Consider the following 20776-nt stretch of genomic DNA (forward strand, 5'->3'; position numbering starts at 1 on the left):
CCCATGCCGATAAGTTTTGGGCAGGACAGAACACAAGCAACTGACCCAACTGCCACATGCAACGTCACAGACCATCCCAAAGAAAGTGGCCCGGAAAATTCTAAACCAACTATGAAGTGGAAGAACGCCCAAAGGGCACTCCCAAAACCACAGAAACATGTCTGCGATCTCAGGAGCGCCCCCCACATGCCTAACACTCCCACTAGTAAATGGGAAAACCCGTGAGACGTTGTACCTGTCTATTGGGTCCCCGCGTCTGACTGCCTTGACACGAGTAGGCGCTATGGTCCATATAACCACCAGCCACACTGCCCGCATCATACAGTCATGAGGTAACATCAACCCGAGGAAAAAACACCAAGGCAAGAATAACGTGTGCTCTTACCTCTGGTACCTTGTTCCAGAAGGAACCGACCCCACGGCTCCCATGAAGCAAGAAAAATGCGGTATGTCCCTAGGCCCAGGGACCGGTGGGCTACGGCCGCCAAACTGGTCATATAACCTACCAAATATAATTCGGGCATAATTCACCAATTGGTTCAGCAAAGGCGCCAATGCTCTAAACCGAGACCAGTCACCTCTGGACAATGCATCAGCAATACAGTTATCAATGCCAGCCACGTGACGTGCGCAAAAAGTAATATTAAATTGCAAGCAACGCAATACCAGCTGAGCAATTACCTTAATGGCCAGCAAAAATGCAGAGAGCTGTTTATTAATCGCCTGGACAACTCCCAAGTTATCGCACCAAAAAACCATGGACCTGTTTCTCAACCGCTCCCCCCAAAGCTCCATTGCCACCAAAATAGGAAACAGTTCCAGCAGAAGAAGATTGCGAGTCAAGCCCTCAGCTATCCATTCAGCCGGCCACCGCACAGTGCACCAACTCCCACCTAAAAAGGCCCCAAAACCCAAAGAACCTGCCGCGTCAGTAAAAAGCTGCAGAGTTACATTAGATGCCAGGGGGTCCTGCCAAATACGCCCTCCATTAAACTGATCCAGAAATTGATCCCAGACCAAGAGATCCCGATGGATCTCCCCTGGCAACCTTAAAAAATTATGCAGGCTCCTGGCTTTTGCTGTTAACCTTTCCAGCTTACAGCAAAAAAATCTACCCATGGGAATAACTCTGCATGCAAAATTAAATAACCCCAAAATGGACTGAGCCTGCCGCAGTGTAACCTTACCTACCGCCAGTGCCAGTAATATGCTGTCATGCAACCGACGTACCTTATCCTCCGGCAACCGACAAAGCCCCCCAACCGTGTCTATCTCGATACCCAAATAGGGAAGTCTCTCCGTGGGACCCTCATCGTCGTATCCAATGCCAGGGGAATGCCAAAGCTAGAAAAAAGAGCCACAGCCTATTGAAGTAGCAAAGCACATCTTTGAGACCCTGCTGGACCTACCAATAAAAAATCGTACAAATAATGTGCAATGCCATCTTCCCTTGAACCTCTTTGTAGATACCAATGTAGAAATGAACTAAACTTCTCAAAGTAGGAGCAGGGAATAGAACAACCCATGGGCAGACATATATCAAAATAAAAACCGTCCTCTAAGTAAAAACCCATGAACCTAAAAGCTGAAGGGTGTAGTGGCAACAAATGAAATGCAGATTCAATATCGAGTTTGCACATCAAAGCCCCTGATTAAAATGACGAACCACCGCTAAACCCTCATCAAAGGACTGGTACCATACCCGACAAAGCTCCTCTGCAATCGCGTCGTTCACTGAGCCACCTCTGGGGTATGATCCCTACAGCCTTTTTAGAGACTACCCCAACTAGCGACAGTATCAAACCCTCAATTGGAGGTTCCCGAAATGGACCTAAAATGCACCCCAACTGCACCTCCCCGTCAACCTTCTCACATAGAACTGCAGGCAAATCTCACGCCGAGCGTAAATTCCTGCCCCCACCCCCAGTGACTATGCCCCTCACCGGCAAATGAAAACTGTCCAGAATCCTGCCCGCAAAAACTCAGGACGGTTTGGATAAGCTTCCAGCCAAGCCGCCATAGCTTCAACACAAACTGGAGTAGGACCCCTATTTTGGAGGGGCGGCTGCAGGGCCGGGGCCAATTGCCCCATTCCCTGAGGCCCCAGAGGAAACATCCCCTGATCGGGAACAATCTTTAATGGGGTGTGCTCCGCCGCATCTGATACAACAGTGCCGAAAGTGACGTTTTGTCCCCAAAACACATTGCCTGTTATTATGGGCAAAACATTTTTCCCATGTCCAAGCCGCGACGCAGGGTTTCCTGGCTACCCCCCACCCCAGTGCCAAATGTCCGCTGCGGCTGGGTAACGTCGACAAATACCTCCACATCCTTAGCCCCCGAAAATCGATAATTTTCCTTTCCGTGCTGCTTCCGCCGAAATTCTTCGTCATATATTCTCCATGGGTTTCCCCACGCAGAAACTAACCATTTCATGTATCAGATACATGTAACGTATAACTTTCATATGCTCGTCTGGTCGCGTTTTCTAGGTAGCACGATACAAAAATATACATCCCCATACAATTGTGGTAAGACATGCACGTGTCCCACACCCGCGCCCTCTTTCTTCTTAGCAACATTCCATGCCTGCCTTGCCTTACTAGTAAGTGCAAATATGTTAACAAAACGGACCCTTCCTAATCCTGTCCCTTTCCCTGGGGCGCACCCCCCTTAAAAACGTCTGTGTTTGCGCAAAGTACTTTGTCTGACAGCACAGAAGTGTCAGAAAAAACTACTGGTGGAGGAATGATGCCTGTGCTTAGCCTTCCTACCCCTCTTTTTGTGCCTCCCAGAATTAGAAGAGGAATCAGTAGAAGAAGGACTATCATTACCCGAGGTCCCCCGCCCCATGCTGCGGGGGGCCGCTCACACAGCACGTCACTAGGCTCGCTCCCACCACTGGAGATCCCTCCAATCCGGATCAGAAGAAGGACTCACCAGAACAAAACCACCGCCGGGCCAGCACTGGTTTCGCCCCCATCATCCATGTTGCGCTCTTTCCTCTGCATCGTGGTACTGGTAGATGCTTCACCTGTGGGAAGACAACCGGACATATCCGACACCATCTTGGGCAGGACCTAGTGGTTCCGAAGCCCCCACAGTATAACGCCCCCTCCCCTTTTGCAAAGTTGCGGCCCAAAGCTGGGCCAACCACTGTGGTTAAACCCCTTGACAGTGAGGTTGGGCTCCGATTATTCATGCCTGCATCACCCCTCCCCCCCGCTGGGCCCAGCGGGGGAGGAGCGGAAACCAACGCCGACAACAGTGAAGCATGAAGCGCAGATACCACTCCTAAATCACCTCCAGCATTCCCAGGTGCATGATCCGCGGCTACTCGCACTACTCGCATTAACCCCAGATGCCCCCACTCACTACATCGGCATAAGATCTTTTATTTCGAGAAGCCACAGAGTTGCCCCAATGACGTCCCCCCAAAGGGCACAGAAGGCGACCCCGTTATGCTGTCCGCAGAACAAGAACTGGAGGAAGCACACTTAGTGTCCTCCATTTCATGTCCCCTATTACTCCTGATGTCAAAATGGCGGGTCGGGGACTACGAACCGCATCTAACAGCATGTCATCTACAGGGCTATATAGAGTTACTCGTGGGCCTGCGTGCAACTGACGCCGCAGCCTCCATGACCCAGTCCCCAACATATCCCCCTCCACAGGGGCATTAAACCGCTCGGGAGTCCTACGCACTCCGCACCTCCGTCCTCCCCGACGTTGAAACCCTGTGGTAATAGACCCCGATGTTCCGCGGATAGAAATCCGGTCCCGGGCTCGACCGCGTCCGCGGGCACCCCCAACCCCATCCGGGGTGACAGTCCAGCCACCCACCATGTCCACCAAATAGCGGTCGGGATGGCTGTGGCCCTGCGGGGGCGATCCATCGTTAAAGTAGAATTAAGGAAAGAAAGAAAGAGTAGGAAAGCAAAAAAGGTAGAATAAAAATAGTGGGTGAATATAAGAGAAAGATATCAATATAATTAAATATTAGCAATAAACCAAATGTAGTACTTCTCTGTCCAAGATCAGGAAAAGAGAGAGGGCAAGCCAACCTTAACTTCCCATAAAACCTATAACAACCACGCCCCCCCCCAACACAACTAGCCATACCATTGGCTTATACCAATTGACCATAAACTACTACCCCGAACAATTAACCCCCAGTGTCCCTGAGTGCACAGAGTGTCAGACTGCAGGTTTATGACATCTACTGTCAAATGAACTGACCTCCATGTTCTTTTGCGATATTCCTGATTTCAATATAATTGTGTGTGTTTGAGCTGTGCTTGACGCAGCATATATACACTATTTTTACACATGGCATAAATGCGGGGAATATACTGCCAATGCTGACCTGACCCATCTCTTGGATATGGGTGAGAATATTTTTTCATGTGTTTTTTTTGCATTCATTTTGCAGCTAGTTCTGCATCAGGCCAGAATGTGATTGGCAAATGTCATGTATTTTGAGCTCAACCAATAGTTATTGAAATCTAGCAAATCAATCACTAGCACAGGCCGCATACATATACGCACACACGCACACACATACTGGTTTCCATGTTGGATGGGGACTGACTTTCTGCTCATCACTTGTGGGGACCACCCCTTCTAGATGTTCTAGAGGTATGAAAAAGATTAGGCACGCTGGGCCTGATGCAGAGCCAGACGCTATTTGCGGACGCTCGTTCAGAAAAAGGGTCCGGATATTTAAATTGAGCGCTCGCTCTTTGCAGTCTGTGGACGCCTCTACTTCTGAGCGAGCATCCGAAACATGTGCTCGCTTTTTTGTAAAGACGCCCCTTGGCCGTTCGCATCATACGTCATCTCCGCTATTTATTTGATTAATCGAGTACATCGAAAGGCGTATGAACTGCTCGCAATTCTTGTGGTTGGATTTTCCTACCGCATTCATGCGAACAGTTCAGGCTAAGAGACAACCAAGTGACGTGGCCGATGACGCTGCTTTGTTAATTATGCACACCCTTAAAACGCCCGTTTTGACCATTTGGCACGCCTGCGTTCGGATCTCCCCTCCCCGTTTTCAAGCACCTTCCCCTGTTACCACCCACAAACGCCTCATCCTGTCACTCAAATTACAAGCCCCTCACTATTTTGCGAGCACACGATTTCCGACCGCACTGACTGGTTGGCGCATGCGTATTACGACCCATACGCATGCGCAGATGTGCGAACATCGCTTGGAGCGAGCGAGCGGCCTCTTACGAGCGGCTCTGAATCAGGCCCACTAACCATAGCTTTGTTAGCTTATACACGACTTCAGTTACCTGAATTGATGAAGTAATGTTCTGAACATGCTAAGTGGGGGATCTGTGAAAACTCAAGTGAACATGGCTGATGGGGAACTTATTTACATTTTATTTCCATAGTTCACACAAATTCCCCTTTGATTAGTGGGGACCTTGCAGCAAATGTATTACTAATGACAAATTATATGCATCTGTATCAAGTAAATTCTCAGATTATTGCATTTGTTAAAAAAAAAGGATTAATCTACAATTAATAATTTTTAAATATAAATTAGTTGTACATCAATTACAGTTGAAATTATGAAATTTAGCTTAGCTTAGGGCCTGATTCAGCAAGGAACGCAAGTGCTAGGATGCACGCATTCGATGTTTGCATTCTGTGCATGCATGTTCATCGCAGTGTGCAAACCGCTCACTGCGACTGGGAAAGCGATTACAATGAGAACGCAGAACCATCGGAGATTGATTGACAGAAAGTGCCATTTGAGGGTGTGATGGGGGTGGTTAGCAAAACGCAGCGGTGCCAGGGCATTCCAAAACCGTTGCACGGGCGTACATATATTATCCACTGCGATTGCATACGTGGCCTGGCATCTCGCTGCGTACAGGAAGTTTAGCAATTTCTGAGTACGGTCTGACCTTGTGCAAGCTGGTGTGCTTATATTGTGCTACAGCGACAGTGCGATCACAGACATTAGCATATTTTCGCAGCAGACGGGTACGTACGTATTCAGACTTGCGATCCATGCTGAATCAGGCCCTTAGATCATAGATAATGTAGAGATAACGTAGCGCTTTCCATGTAGTCATCATCACAATATAGAAGAATTTATGTTTGACAGATTGATAGTCCTAGGTTTGATAGGAATATTAGTGTGACTGAAGTGAATACAGTAAGAGGCTATCTATTAACGTACAAAGGATTGTAAGAGAAGTGAATTATTGTCTAGATATTTTCCAATGCGTATCAAACCCACAAGAAGTCAAACTTTTAAACCCTTCGGCTTTTTGTTAGCACAAAAAGTGACAAAATATGTGGGTCCCAGGGTCCCACCACTTAAAAAAATGGGGTCCTACCTGACCATTTCTGGGTCCTATCATAATGTTATGCTTTAGAGCTTCCCATATGCCTCTCAGACCTCACCACATGCCAACACACATCCCCACATACTCCTAGATTGCCCATCTGATACCCCCAACAGCATCAGATATTCCCACATGCCCTTTAAATGCATGTTTATTGCCTCCATGATTTTACAGGTGATATGAATTACCATACCATCCCTTTTAACCTGGAACACTCATGGATTACACAGGTTTTGTGGCTGATTAAAACCAGATGAAATCCAGGCTTGCAGTCAGCCAGCCACAGAGCCTGTGTAATTCATGACTGTCCCGTTTAAAGGGATAGTATGGTAAGCCTATATATAAAGGGATAGTATGGTAAGCCTATATATAAAGAGATAGTATGGTAAGCCTAGGTATATAAAGGGATAGTATGGTAAGCCTATATATAAAGGGATAGTATGGTAAGCCTAGGTATATAAAGGGATAGTATGGTAAGCCTATATATAAAGGGATAGTATGGTAAGCCTAGGTATATAAAGGGATAGTATGGTAAGCCTATATATAAAGGGATAGTATGGTAAGCCTATGTACATATAAAGGGATAGTATGGTAAGCCTATGTGTATATATAAAGGGATAGTATAGTAAGCCTGTGTATATAAAGGGATAGTATGGTAAGCCTATGTACATATAAAGGGAAAATATGGTAAGCCTATGTATATATAAAGGGATAATATGGTAAGCCTATGTACATATAAAGGGATTGTATGGTAAGCCTATGTGTATATATAAAGGGATAGTATGGTAAGCCTGTGTATATCAAGGGATAATATGGTAAGCCTATGTACATATAAAGGGATAGTATGGTAAGCCTATGTGTATATAAAGGGATAGTATGGTAAGCCTGTGTATATAAAGGGATAGTATGGTAAGCCTATGTATATATAAAGGGATAGTATGGTAAGCCTATGTATATATAAAGGGATAATATGGTAAGCCTATGTACATATAAAGGGATAGTATGGTAAGCCTGTGTATATATAAAGGGATAGTATGGTAAGCCTATATATAAAGGGATAGTATGGTAAGTCTATATATAAAGGGATAGTATGGTAAGCCTATGTATATATAAAGGGATAGTATGGTAAGCCTATATAAAGTAGGGGTGTGCACCGGCCACTTTTCGTGTTTTGTGTTTTGGTTTTGGATCTGGATCTTTCTTCGTGTTTTGGATCTGGATTGGTTTTGCCAAAACCACCCTTCCGTGTTTTGGGTTCTGGGTTTTGTGTTTTGGATCTGTATTTTTTTTAAAAAAAGCATAAAAACAGCTAAAATCACAGAATTTGTTGGTTTCTCTGCTCCTATGCTATTATTAACCTCAATAACCTTAATTTCCACTCATTTCCAGTCTATTCTGAACACCTCACACCTCACAATAGTGTTTTCATGTCCAAAAGGTTGCACCGAGGTAGCTGGATGACTATGCTAAGCGACACGAGTGGGCGGCACAAACACGTGACCCATCTAGGAGTGACACTGCAGTGGCAGACAGGATGGCAGTTAGAAAAACTAGGCCCCAAACTGTACATAATGCAAAGAAAAAAAAGAAGTGCAAGATGGAATTGTCCTTGGGCCCTCCCACCCACCCTTATGTTGTATAAACAGGACATGCACACTTTAACAAATCAATCATTTCAGCGCCAGGGTCTGCCACACAACTGTGGCTGAAATGATTGGTTCGTTTGGGCCCCCACAAAACAAGCTGGCAATTAATGTGTCCCTGCACAAACTGGCTCTACGGAGGCAAGATGTCATCCTCATCCTCCTCATCCACCGATTCCTCACCCTCTTCAGTGTGTACATCCTCATCCTCACAAAGTATTAACTCGTCCCCACTTGAATCCACCACCACAGGTCCCTCTGTACCTTCTGGAGGCTGGTCTCCCTGGAAGAGCTGATAATTCATTTTGATGAACATCATCTTCTCCACATTCTGTGGAAGCAACCTCCTACGCCTTTCGCTGACAAGGTTCCCGGCTGCACTAAACACTCTTTCGGAGTACACACTGGAGGGGGGGCAACTCAGGTAAAATAGAGCCAGCTTGTACAGGGGCCTCCAAATTGCCTCTTTTTCCTGCCAGTACAGGTATGGACTGTCTGACATGCCTACTTGGATGCTGTCACCGATGTAATCCTCCACCATTCTGTCAATGGTGACAGTATCATATGCAGTGACAGTAGACATGTCAGAAATTGTTGCCAGGTCCTTCAGTCCGGACCAGATGTCCAAACTTGGTCCTGCCTGCCCTGCATCACCGCCAGCGGGTTGCTTAGGATACCTAAGTTTTTTCCTGGCAGCCCCAGTTGCGGGAGAAAATGAAGAAGGAGCCGTTGACGTGTCACGTTCCGCTTCAGCTGACAGTGTGTTCACCAGCAGGTCTTTGCACCTCTGCAGGCTTGTGTCGGCCGGAAAGAGAGACACCACATAGGCTTTAAACCTAGGATCAAGCACGGTGGCCAAAATGTAGTGGTCTGATTTCAACAGATTGACCACCCTGGAATCCTGGTAAAGCGAATGAAGGGCTTCATCCACAAGTCCCACATGCCGAGCGGAATCGCTCCGTCTTAGCTCCTCCTTCACTTTCTCCAGCTGCTTCTGCAAAAGCCTGATGAGGGGAATGACCTGACTCAAGCTGGCTGTGTCTGAACTGACTTCACGTGTGGCAAGTTCGAAGGGCTGGAGAACCTTGCACAACACGGAAATCATTCTCCACTGCGCTTGAGTCAGGTGCATACCCCCTCCTTTGCCTATGTCATAGGTGGATGTATAGGCTTGTATGGCCTTTTGCTGCTCCTCCATCCTCTGAAGCATATAGCGGGTTGAGTTCCACCGCGTCACAACCTCTTGCTTCAGGTGATGGCGGGGTAGGTTCAAGAGTGTTTGCTGGCGCTCCAGTCTTCGGTACGCAGTCGCTGAATGGCGAAAGTGGCCAGAAATTTTTCGGGCCACCCAAAGCGTCTCCTGCACGCCCCTGTCGCTTTTCAGAAAATTCTGCACCACCAAGTTTATTGTGTGAGCAAAACATGGGACGTGCTGGAATTTGCCCAGATGTAATGCCCGCACAATATTGGTGGCGTTGTCAGATATCACAAATCCCCAGGAGAGTCTAAGTGGGGTAAGCCACTGGGCGATGATTTCCCTCAGTTTCTCTAAGAGGTTGTCGGCGGTGTGCCTCTTACTGAAACCGGTGATACACAGCGTAGCCTGCCTTGTAACGAGCTGGCGTTTCTGAGATGCTGCTACTGGTGACGCTGCTGCTGTTGCTGCGTAAGGTGATACATCTACCCAGTGGGCTGTCACAGTCATATAGTCCTTAGTCTGCCCTGTTCCACTTGTCCACATGTCCGTGGTTAAGTGGACATTGTGTACAACGGCATTTTTCAGGACACTGAGGACACTTTTTCTGACGTTTCTGTACAGTCTCGGTATCGCCTGCCTAGTGAAGTGGAATCTAGACGGGATTTGGAACCGGGGACACACTACCTCCATCAATTGTCTAAATCCCACTGCACTAGTGGCGGATACCGGACGCACGTCTAACACCAACATAGCAGTCAAGGCCTCAGTTATACGTTTTGCTTCAGGATGACTGCTGTCGTACTTCATCCTCCTCGCTAAGGACTGTTGGAGGGTCAATTGTTTAGTAAAAGTAGTGGTGTTCCTACTTCCTCTCTGGGATGATGAACGACTCCCAGCAGCAGCAACAGCAGCAGCGGCAGCAGTAGGCGTAGCAATGCAGGATCCTCCAGAGGAATCCCGGATAGGAGAGTCAGTCATGCCAGTGACATGGCCTGCAGGACTACTTCCGATCCTGACTAAGGAGGAAATTGACGAGGAGGGAGTTGACGGTGTGGTTTGCAGGCGCTTGGATACAACAGGACAACGGGATTTAGGTGTCCCTGGACTGCTTACGGTCTTAGCCAAAGTTTCTGAACTTGACAGTAACTTTTTATGAACGCGCTGCAGGTGCCGTATAAGGGAGGATGTTCCTAGGTGGTTGACGTCCCTACCCCTACTTATTTCACCTTTACATATGGTACATATGGCAAGACAGTTGTTGTCCGGATTTGGATAGAAATATTGCCAGACCAAAGAGGTGGAATGTTTGGTCTTCTGCCCAGGCATGACCGTGATGGGCTTTTTCATCCCACGGACAACAACTGTCTCCCCCAGAGCCTGATTTAAACAAACCACATCACCATCAGAATCCTCCTCGCCAACTTCCTCCTCAGCGCCAGCTACACCAGTATCCTCATCCTGTTGTACTTCAACAGTGACATCTTCAATTTGCATATCAGCAAGTGGACTGTGGGTGCTCCTTTCAGCACTTGCAGGGGGCGTGCAAATGGTGGAAAGAGCCACCTCTTCCCGTCCAGTGCTGGGAAGGTCAGGCATCGCAACCACCACCACACTTGGACTCTCCTTGGGGATTTGTGATATCTTCTTAGAAAGCACAGTTCTTCGCTGTGCTTTTGCCAGCTTAACTCTTTTGATTTTTTTAGTGGGAGGAGGGCTTCCATCGTCATGTGAAGCTGAACCACTAGTCATGAACATACTAGGGATCGACCTTAGCCGTTCCTTGCCACTCCGTGTCGTAAATGGCATATTGGCAAGTTTACGTTTCTCTTCAGCTGATTTAAATGTCTTTTACAAGGTCATTTTCCTGAACTTTGCCATTTGGGATTGTATGTGCCCTCTACTATGACATTGGGCATCGGCCTTGGTAGACGACGTTGATGGCATGTTATCGTCTATGTCATGACTAGTGGCAGCAGCTTCAGCACTAGGAGGAAGTGGTTCTTGATCTTTCTCTATTTTATTTTTATCGGAGAAAGTTTGGTCCTCCATTTATGTTATATCGATTTGATATATACGTGCGGCTAAACACAGAAAATAATTTTTTTTTTGGTTTGGACTGGAGTGTACTTTCAGGGGTTACAGCACCCTTTAACGGTCAAGCCAGCCGGCCCTTTACTTATGACACAGGCGCACGCTTGGCACTACTTTGTTGATGCACGTGCGGCTACTGCGCACACAATTCACAAACACAGAAAATAATTTTTTTTTTGGTTTGGACTGGAGTGTACTTTGGGGGTTACAGCACCCTTTAACGGTCAAGCCAGCCGGCCCTTTACTTATGACACAGGCGCACTCTTGGCACAACTTTGTTGATGCACGTGCGGCTACTGCGCACACAATTCACAAACACAGAAAATAATTTTTTTTTTGGTTTGGACTGGAGTGTACTTTCGGGGGTTACAGCACCCTTTAACGGTCAAGCCAGCCAGCCCTTTACTTACGACACAGGCGCACGCTTGGCACTACTTTGTTGATGCACGTGCGGCTACTGCGCACACAATTCACAAACACAGAAAATATTTTTTTTTTTGGTTTGGACTGGAGTGTACTTTCGGGGGTTACAGCACCCTTAACGGTCAAGCCAGCTGGCCCTTTACTTATGATACAGGCGCAAGCTTGGCACTACTTTGTTGATGCACGTGTGGCTACTGCGCACACAATTCACAAACACAGAAAATATTATTTTTTTTGGTTTGGACTGGAGTGTACTTTCGGGGGTTACAGCACCCTTTAACGGTCAAGCCAGCCGGCCCTTTACTTATGACACAGGCGCACGCTTGGCACTACTTTGTTGATGCACGTGCGGCTACTGAGCACACAATTCACAAACACAGAAAATAATTTTTTTTTTGGTTTGGACTGGAGTGTACTTTCGGGGGTTACAGCACCCTTAACGGTCAAGCCAGCCGGCCCTTTACTTATGACACAGGCGCACGCTTGGCACTACTTTGTTGATGCACGTGCGGCTACTGCGCACACAATTCACAAACACAGAAAATAATTTTTTTTTTGGTTTGGACTGGAGTGTACTCTCGGGGGTTACAGCACCCTTAACGGTCAAGCCAGCCGGCCCTTTACTTATGACACAGGCGCACGCTTGGCACTACTTTGTTGATGCACGTGCGGCTACTGTGCACACAATTCACAAACACAGAAAATAATTTTTTTTTGGTTTGGACTGGAGTGTACTTTCGGGGGTTACAGCACCCTTTAACGGTCAAGCCAGCCGGCCCTTTACTTATGACACAGGCGCACGCTTGGCACTACTTTGTTGATGCACGTGCGGCTACTGCGCACACAATTCACAAACACAGAAAATAATTTTTTTTTGGGTTTGGACTGGAGTGTACTTTGGGGGTTACAGCACCCTTTAACGGTCAAGCCAGCCGGCCCTTTACTTATGACACAGGCGCACGCTTGGCACTACTTTGTTGATGCACGTGTGGCTACTGCGCACACAATTCACAAACACAGAAAATAATTTTTTTTTTGGTTTGGACTGGAGTGTACTTTCGGGGGTTACAGCACCCTTAACGGTCAAGCCAGCCGGCCCTTTACTTATGACACAGGCGCACGCTTGGCACTACTTTGTTGATGCACGTGCGGCTACTGCGCACACAATTCACAAACACAGAAAATTATTTTTTTTTTGGTTTGGACTGGAGTGTACTTTCGGGGGTTACAGCACGCTTTAACGGTCAAGCCAGCCGGCCCTTTACTTATGACACAGGCGCACGCTTGGCACTACTTTGTTGATGCACGTGCGGCTACTGCGCACACAATTCACAAACACAGAAAATAATTTTTTTTTTGGTTTGGACTGGAGTGTACTTTGGGGGTTACAGCACCCTTTAACGGTCAAGCCAGCCGGCCCTTTACTTATGACACAGGCGCACTCTTGGCACTACTTTGTTGATGCACGTGTGGCTACTGCGCACACAATTCACAAACACAGAAAATAATTTTTTTTTTGGTTTGGACTGGAGTGTACTTTCGGGGGTTACAGCACCCTTAACGGTCAAGCCAGCCGGCCCTTTACTTATGACACAGGCGCACGCTTGGCACTACTTTGTTGATGCACGTGCGGCTACTGCGCACACAATTCACAAACACAGAAAATAATTTTTTTTTTGGTTTGGACTGGAGTGTACTTTCGGGGGTTACAGCACCCTTAACGGTCAAGCCAGCGGCCCTTTACTTATGACACAGGCGCACGCTTGGCACTACTTTGTTGATGCACGTGCGGCTACTGCGCACACAATTCACAAACACAGAAAATAATTTTTTTTTTGGTTTGGACTGGAGTGTACTCTTGGGGGTTACAGCACCCTTAACGGTCAAGCCAGCCGGCCCTTTACTTATGACACAGGCGCACGCTTGGCACTACTTTGTTGATGCACGTGCGGCTACTGCGCACACAATTCACAAACACAGAAAATAATTTTTTTATGGTTTGGACTGGAGTGTACTTTCGGGGGTTACAGCACCCTTTAACGGTCAAGCCAGCCGGCCCTTTACTTATGACACAGGCGCACGCTTGGCACTACTTTGTTGATGCACGTGCGGCTACTGCGCACACAATTCACAAACACAGAAAATAATTTTTTTTTTGGTTTGGACTGGAGTGTACTTTGGGGGTTACAGCACCCTTTAACGTTTAAGCCAGCCGGCCCTTTACTTATGACACAGGCGCACGCTTGGCACTACTTTGTTGATGCACGTGCGGCTACTGCGCACACAATTCACAAACACAGAAAATAATTTTTTTTTTGGTTTGGACTGGAGTGTACTTTCGGGGGTTACAGCACCCTTAACGGTCAAGCCAGCCGGCCCTTTACTTATGACACAGGCGCACGCTTGCCACTACTTTGTTGATGCACGTGCGGCTACTGCGCACACAATTCACAAACACAGAAAATAATTTTTTTCTTGGTTTGGACTGGAGTGTACTTTCGGGGGTTACAGCACCCTTAACGGTCAAGCCAGCCGGCCCTTTACTTATGACACAGGCGCAAGCTTGGCACTACTTTGTTGATGCACGTGCGTCTACTGCGCACACAATTCACAAACACAGAAAATAATTTTTTTTTTGGTTTGGACTGGAGTGTACTTTGAGGGTTACAGCACCCTTTAACGGTCAAGCCAGCCGGCCCTTTACTTATGACACAGGCGCACTCTTAGCACTACTTTGTTGATGCACGTGCGGCTACTGCGCACACAATTCACAAACACAGAAAATAATTTTTTTTTGGTTTGGACTGGAGTGTACTTTCGGGGGTTACAGCACCCTTTAACGGTCAAGCCAGCCGGCCCTTTACTTATGACACAGGCGCACGCTTGGCACTACTTTGTTGATGCACGTGCGGCTACTGCGCACACAATTCACAAACACAGAAAATAATTTTTTTTTTGGTTTGGACTGGAGTGTACTTTGGGGGTTACAGCACCCTTTAACGGTCAAGCCAGCCGGCCCTTTACTTATGACACAGGCGCACGCTTGGCACTACTTTGTTGATGCACGTGCGGCTACTGCGCACACAATTCACAAACACAGAAAATAAATTTTTTTTTGGTTTGGACTGTAGTGTACTTTCGGTGGTTACAGCACCCTTAACGGTCAAGCCAGCCGGCCCTTTACTTATGACACAGGCGCACGCTTGGCACTACTTTGTTGATGCACGTGCGGCTACTGCGCACACAATTCACAAACACAGAAAATATTTTTTTTTTTGGTTTGGACTGGAGTGTACTTTCGGGGGTTACAGCACCCTTAACGGTCAAGCCAGCCGGCCCTTTACTTATGACACAGGCGCACGCTTGGCACTACTTTGTTGATGCACGTGCGGCTACTGCGCACACAATTCACAAACACAGAAAATAATTTTTTTTTGGTTTGGACTGGAGTGTACTTTCGGGGGTTACAGCACCCTTTAACGGTCAAGCCAGCCGGCCCTTTACTTATGACACAGGCGCACGCTTGGCACTACTTTGTTGATGCACGTGCGGCTACTGCGCACACAATTCACAAACACAGAAAATAATTTTTTTTTTGGTTTGGACTGGAGTGTACTTTGGGGGTTACAGCACCCTTTAACGGTCAAGCCAGCCGGCCCTTTACTTATGACACAGGCGCACGCTTGGCACTACTTTGTTGATGCACGTGCGGCTACTGCGCACACAATTCACAAACACAGAAAATAATTTTTTTTTTGGTTTGGACTGGAGTGTACTTTCGGGGGTTACAGCACCCTTAACGGTCAAGCCAGCCGGCCCTTTACTTATGACACAGGCGCACGCTTGGCACTACTTTGTTGATGCACGTGCGGCTACTGCGCACACAATTCACAAACACAGAAAATAATTTTTTTTTTGGTTTGGACTGGAGTGTACTTTCGGGGGTTACAGCACCCTTAACGGTCAAGCCAGCCGGCCCTTTACTTATGACACAGGCGCACGCTTGGCACTACTTTGTTGATGCACGTGCGGCTACTGCGCACACAATTCACAAACACAGAAAATAATTTTTTTTTTGGTTTGGACTGGAGTGTACTTTCGGGGGTTACAGCACCCTTAACGGTCAAGCCAGCCGGCCCTTTACTTATGACACAGGCGCACGCTTGGCACTACTTTTTTGATGCACGTGCGGCTACTGCGCACACAATTCACAAACACAGAAAATAATTTTTTTTTTGGTTTGGACTGGAGTGTACTTTCGGGGGTTACAGCACCCTTAACGGTCAAGCCAGCCGGCCCTTTACTTATGACACAGGCGCACGCTTGGCACTACTTTGTTGATGCACGTGCGGCTACTGCGCACACAATTCACAAACACAGAAAATAATTTTTTTTTTGGTTTGGACTGGAGTGTACTTTCGGGGGTTACAGCACCCTTAACGGTCAAGCCAGCCGGCCCTTTACTTATGACACAGGCGCACGCTTGGCACTACTTTGTTGATGCACGTGCGGCTACTGCGCACACAATTCACAAACACAGAAAATAATTTTTTTTTTGGTTTGGACTGGAGTGTACTTTCGGGGGTTACAGCACCCTTAACGGTCAAGCCAGCCGGCCCTTTACTTATGACACAGGCGCACGCTTGGCACTACTTTGTTGATGCACGTGCGGCTACTGCGCACACAATTCACAAACACAGAAAATAATTTTTTTTTGGTTTGGACTGGAGTGTACTTTCGGGGGTTACAGCACCCTTTAACGTTCAAGCCAGCCGGCCCTTTACTTATGACACAGGCGCACGCTTGGCACTACTTTGTTGATGCACGTGCGGCTACTGCGCACACAATTCACAAACACAGAAAATATATTATTTTTTTAGCACTTGGGGGGAGCACCCCTGATGGACAGAGCACCCCCTGGACAACACTACAGCACTCCTTTAGGACTGGGACACTGCACAGGACTTTGGAGTGGACACAGCCCCTATGGAGAACTGACTGCACAACACAGTCCAGCCAGCCCCTATGGACTTTGAAGTAGTGGACACAGCCCCTATTAACAACAGCAGCACAGCACAACACAGCCAGCCCCTATGGACTTTGAAGTAGTGGACAACAGCAGCACTACACTACACTACACTACACAGCCCTAACTCCCACCCTCCCTCTTCACTGTCCACAGCCGAGTGAGAAAATGGCGCCGACGCGGGTACCTTATATAGGATCCAAAACCCGCGAGACTCGGAAGGCGGGATGATGACGTTTTGCCTCGATTTCAGATCCGAGTCAGGCGGGAAAAGTCGAGCCTGACTCGGATCAGACTCGGATCGGGGGGGCTCGGGGGGGTTCGGATTTCAGAAATCCGAACCCGCTCACCCCTAATATAAAGGCATAGTATAGCATGCCTATGTATATAAAGGGATAGTATGGTAATCCTATGTGTATATCTAAATGGATAGTATGGTAAGACTATATAAAGTGATAGTATAGTAAGCCTGTGTATATAAAGGGATAGTATGGTAAGACTATATAAAGTGATAGCATAGTAAGCCTATGTATATAAAGGGATAGTATGGTAAGACTATATAAAGTGATAGTATGGTAAGCCTATGTATATATAAAGGGATAGTATGGTAAGCCTATGTATATATAAAGGGATAGTATGGTAAGCCTATGTATATATAAAGGGATAGTATTGTAAACCTATGTATATATAAAGAGATAGTATGGTAAGCCTATGTGTATATATAATGGGATAGCATGGGAAGCCTATATATAAAGGGATAGTATGGTAAGCCTATGTATGTATAAAGGGATAGTATGGTAAACCTTTTTAAAGGGATAGTATAGCATGCCTATGTATATAAAGGGATAGTATGGTAATCCTATGAATAAGGCATTAGGTAATAAAAGACATATTTATCAAAGGATATATGTGAAATTATCCTAGAAGGCAACCATTTTTGGAGGTGGTATGTAAATATTAAAAACTACTGGGATGTATGTACAGGAGACCACAGCATATATTCCAGATGTCTGCTGCAATGCCCTAGTCTTCATGTTAGGGCAGGCTGGGTGTGCCTTTCAGAAAGGGACAGTTTGCAGCCTTTGGCATGCACACTAAAAAGGGGTGTGGTCATTTAGAAAAGGGGCATGTCCTTGAAATGCTACCCCTTTTGACCACTGTAGAGGGCGTGCCCTCAAGTTCTCCCTGCAGTATGAATACATGCCATGCAATGCCAATCACTGCGGCCCACAGGTGGGGATGGCTGTTTTAGCTTTTCACTGTATAGTATGCCTTATTCACATAATGTTACACAGTAGTGCCCATTATAAATACATTTATGCCTTGCAGTAGTGCCTTTTACACATTTATGCCACGGAGTAATGCCCTTTACACCTTATGCCACACAGTTATAACCGGCATTTACACATTTATGCTACAGTGCCCTTTACACATTATGCCACACAGTTATGAACGGCCTTTGCGCATTATGCCATACATTCATGCCCTTTACACATTATGCCATACAATATTACCTATTACACATTATGCCACACAGTAATGCTCTGGCTTTACACATTATGCCATACATTCATGCCCTTTACAAATTATACCTTACAGAAATGCCAGGCCTTTACACATTATGCCATGCAGTAATACCCCTTAAAATTGATGCCAAATAGTAATGCATGATCCTTTAGATGTTATGCCACACAGTACCCCAGCAACCTTTTCCCTAACTGTGTCCCTCTAGCAATCCTCACCTGCTGCCTAGCCCCCATGTCCACATCAGCAGGCAGCCACACCAGCCCGGCACTCAGTGCAGCCCTTGCTTGAAAATAGCACTGCTGTCATACAAATCTAGCACCACATGAGCAAATTGGAGCTCCCGGACCGGCAACTGTTCCTGATTGGCTGCCGGTCTGCGAGCTCCGATTGGCTCATGACTTGTGCCTATATGAATGACAGTGGCGCTGATAGTGATGCATGCAGGGCAGCTGGGCGGTGTATCCAGAGATGTGCTGCTGCTGAGTCACCTGGAGCTGGAAGAACAGGATAGTGTGCTGGCTAGGACTTGTAGTTCTATTTCATTGGAGCATGCTAGGACTTGTAGTCTTATATCAATTGGAGAATATGCTGGGGCTCGTAGTCCTATAACATTTGTAGAGACCTGGGCAGTATGCTGGGGCATGTAGCACTCATTTGGAGAGCATTGCTGGGACTTGTAGTCCTATAACATTTGTAGAGTATGCTGGGGCATGTAACACTACAGCAAATACTGTGAGCCAGGAGGTTATTTATTTTATTTTATTTATTAACAGTTTCTTATATATCGCAGCATATTCCATTGCAATTTACAATTGTAAGCATTAATAGAACAAAACTGGGTAATAACAGACAGATATATAGGTAGGAAGGCCCTGCTCGCAAGCTTACAATCTATAGGGAAATAGGCATTGATACACAAGGATAGGTGCTATATATTGCATTTTGGTCCAGCCAGAATGCACAGTTTCTTGGTTGGCTGCATGATCCAGTCACACAGGAATGTCGACCAAATGTCAGGAGTATGTGAGAGAAAGACGATGTGTGAGATTGTGTGTGGACTGTAAAAGGGGATGTAATTAGATATGGAAGCTATGAAGGTTATGTTGGAGGTTCTGGAATCTGATAAGCTTGCCTGAAGAGGTGAGTTTTCAGGGAACGCTTGAAGGATTGGAGACTAGAGGAAAGTCTTATTGTGCGAGGAAGGTTATTCCATAGAGTGGGTGCAGCGCGAAGAAAGTCCTGTAACCGTGAATGGGAGCAAGTAATGCATGGGGATGAGAGACGCAGATCTTGTGCTGAGCGGAGAGGTCGGGTTGGGAGATATTTTGAGATGAGTGAAGAGATGTATGTTGGTGTGGTGTGGTTTGGTTAATAGCCTTATGTGTAAGTGAAAGTATTTTGTATTGAATACGGTAGAAAATCGGCAACCAATGGAGGGACTGACAGAGCGGGGCAGCAGAAGAAGAACGTTTCGCAAGGAAGATAAGCCTTGCAGCTGCATTCATAATGGATTGTAATGGTGATAGCCTGTTTTTGGGAAGACCAGTAAGGAGGCTATTGCAATAGTCAATGCGGGAAATAATAAGTGCATGGATTAGAGCTTTTGCAGTGTCTTGCGTGAGATATGAGGTTATGTTCAGACTTGAGGTTCCCTAACAGCTGGAGGCAGTTACTCACAGACCGGGCCCAACCAACCAACCAACGTACCTCCTCAGGCGCGGCATATTCAGATACATATGTGCCACCAATAGCATTGTCAGACTCAGCCCAGACGGTAACTTCCAGGTCATGAGTAAAACACTTATATTATGTTCTGTCTCCCTCACTGTAGCCATTTCCTTGTAGACCATCTCACCAGGTGGGCATACGCATAGCTGCTGCGGGAATGGAGACAAGAGGAGGGAGCTACAGTTGGCTCTCTAGTGTCTGACCAGGTAGTAAGGACACAGTGACGCCGACCGGCTGCAGTAAAGATGGCAGCTCAGTCCATGGAGAGGCGCTGTGCTGCGGCCAATCCCTGACAGTTTGACAGGGATTGGCTGCGGAACAGCGCATCCCCGGGGAGCTCTATTTTAAAAGTGAGTCCCTGGTCCTTAATGCTGGGTAAAATACGCGCTATAGCGCATATTTGTGATCACTGATTCAACTATTTAAAAAAAGTATTTTATCCACTGTAAACCACCTACTACTTAATCACATGACACGTAAAGGTAGTTTTTATATAGTGGTGCTAACCGCTAATTGAACATTAATAAATTAAATTCAAAAACATTTAAATGGCAAAATCAAACTTTTAATGAATTTAAATTCACCAACAAACTTGCCAAATAACCACAAAACAATCAAGCTCCCGTTGTCTGAGTTTTGAAAAAATAATTCTTCATTAAAAAAATATAATTTTCACATATGCTTCTTTTTAAATATCTGCAATTTTTGGATATTATTGGCACTTTAGTGCAAAATATAATAATGAAAACAGTTCAAAGGTAGGAAATAAGGG

Source organism: Taudactylus pleione, unplaced genomic scaffold, assembly GCF_031769625.1.
Source record: "Taudactylus pleione unplaced genomic scaffold, aTauple2 ptg001126l, whole genome shotgun sequence".
NCBI lineage: Eukaryota > Metazoa > Chordata > Amphibia > Anura > Myobatrachidae > Taudactylus > Taudactylus pleione.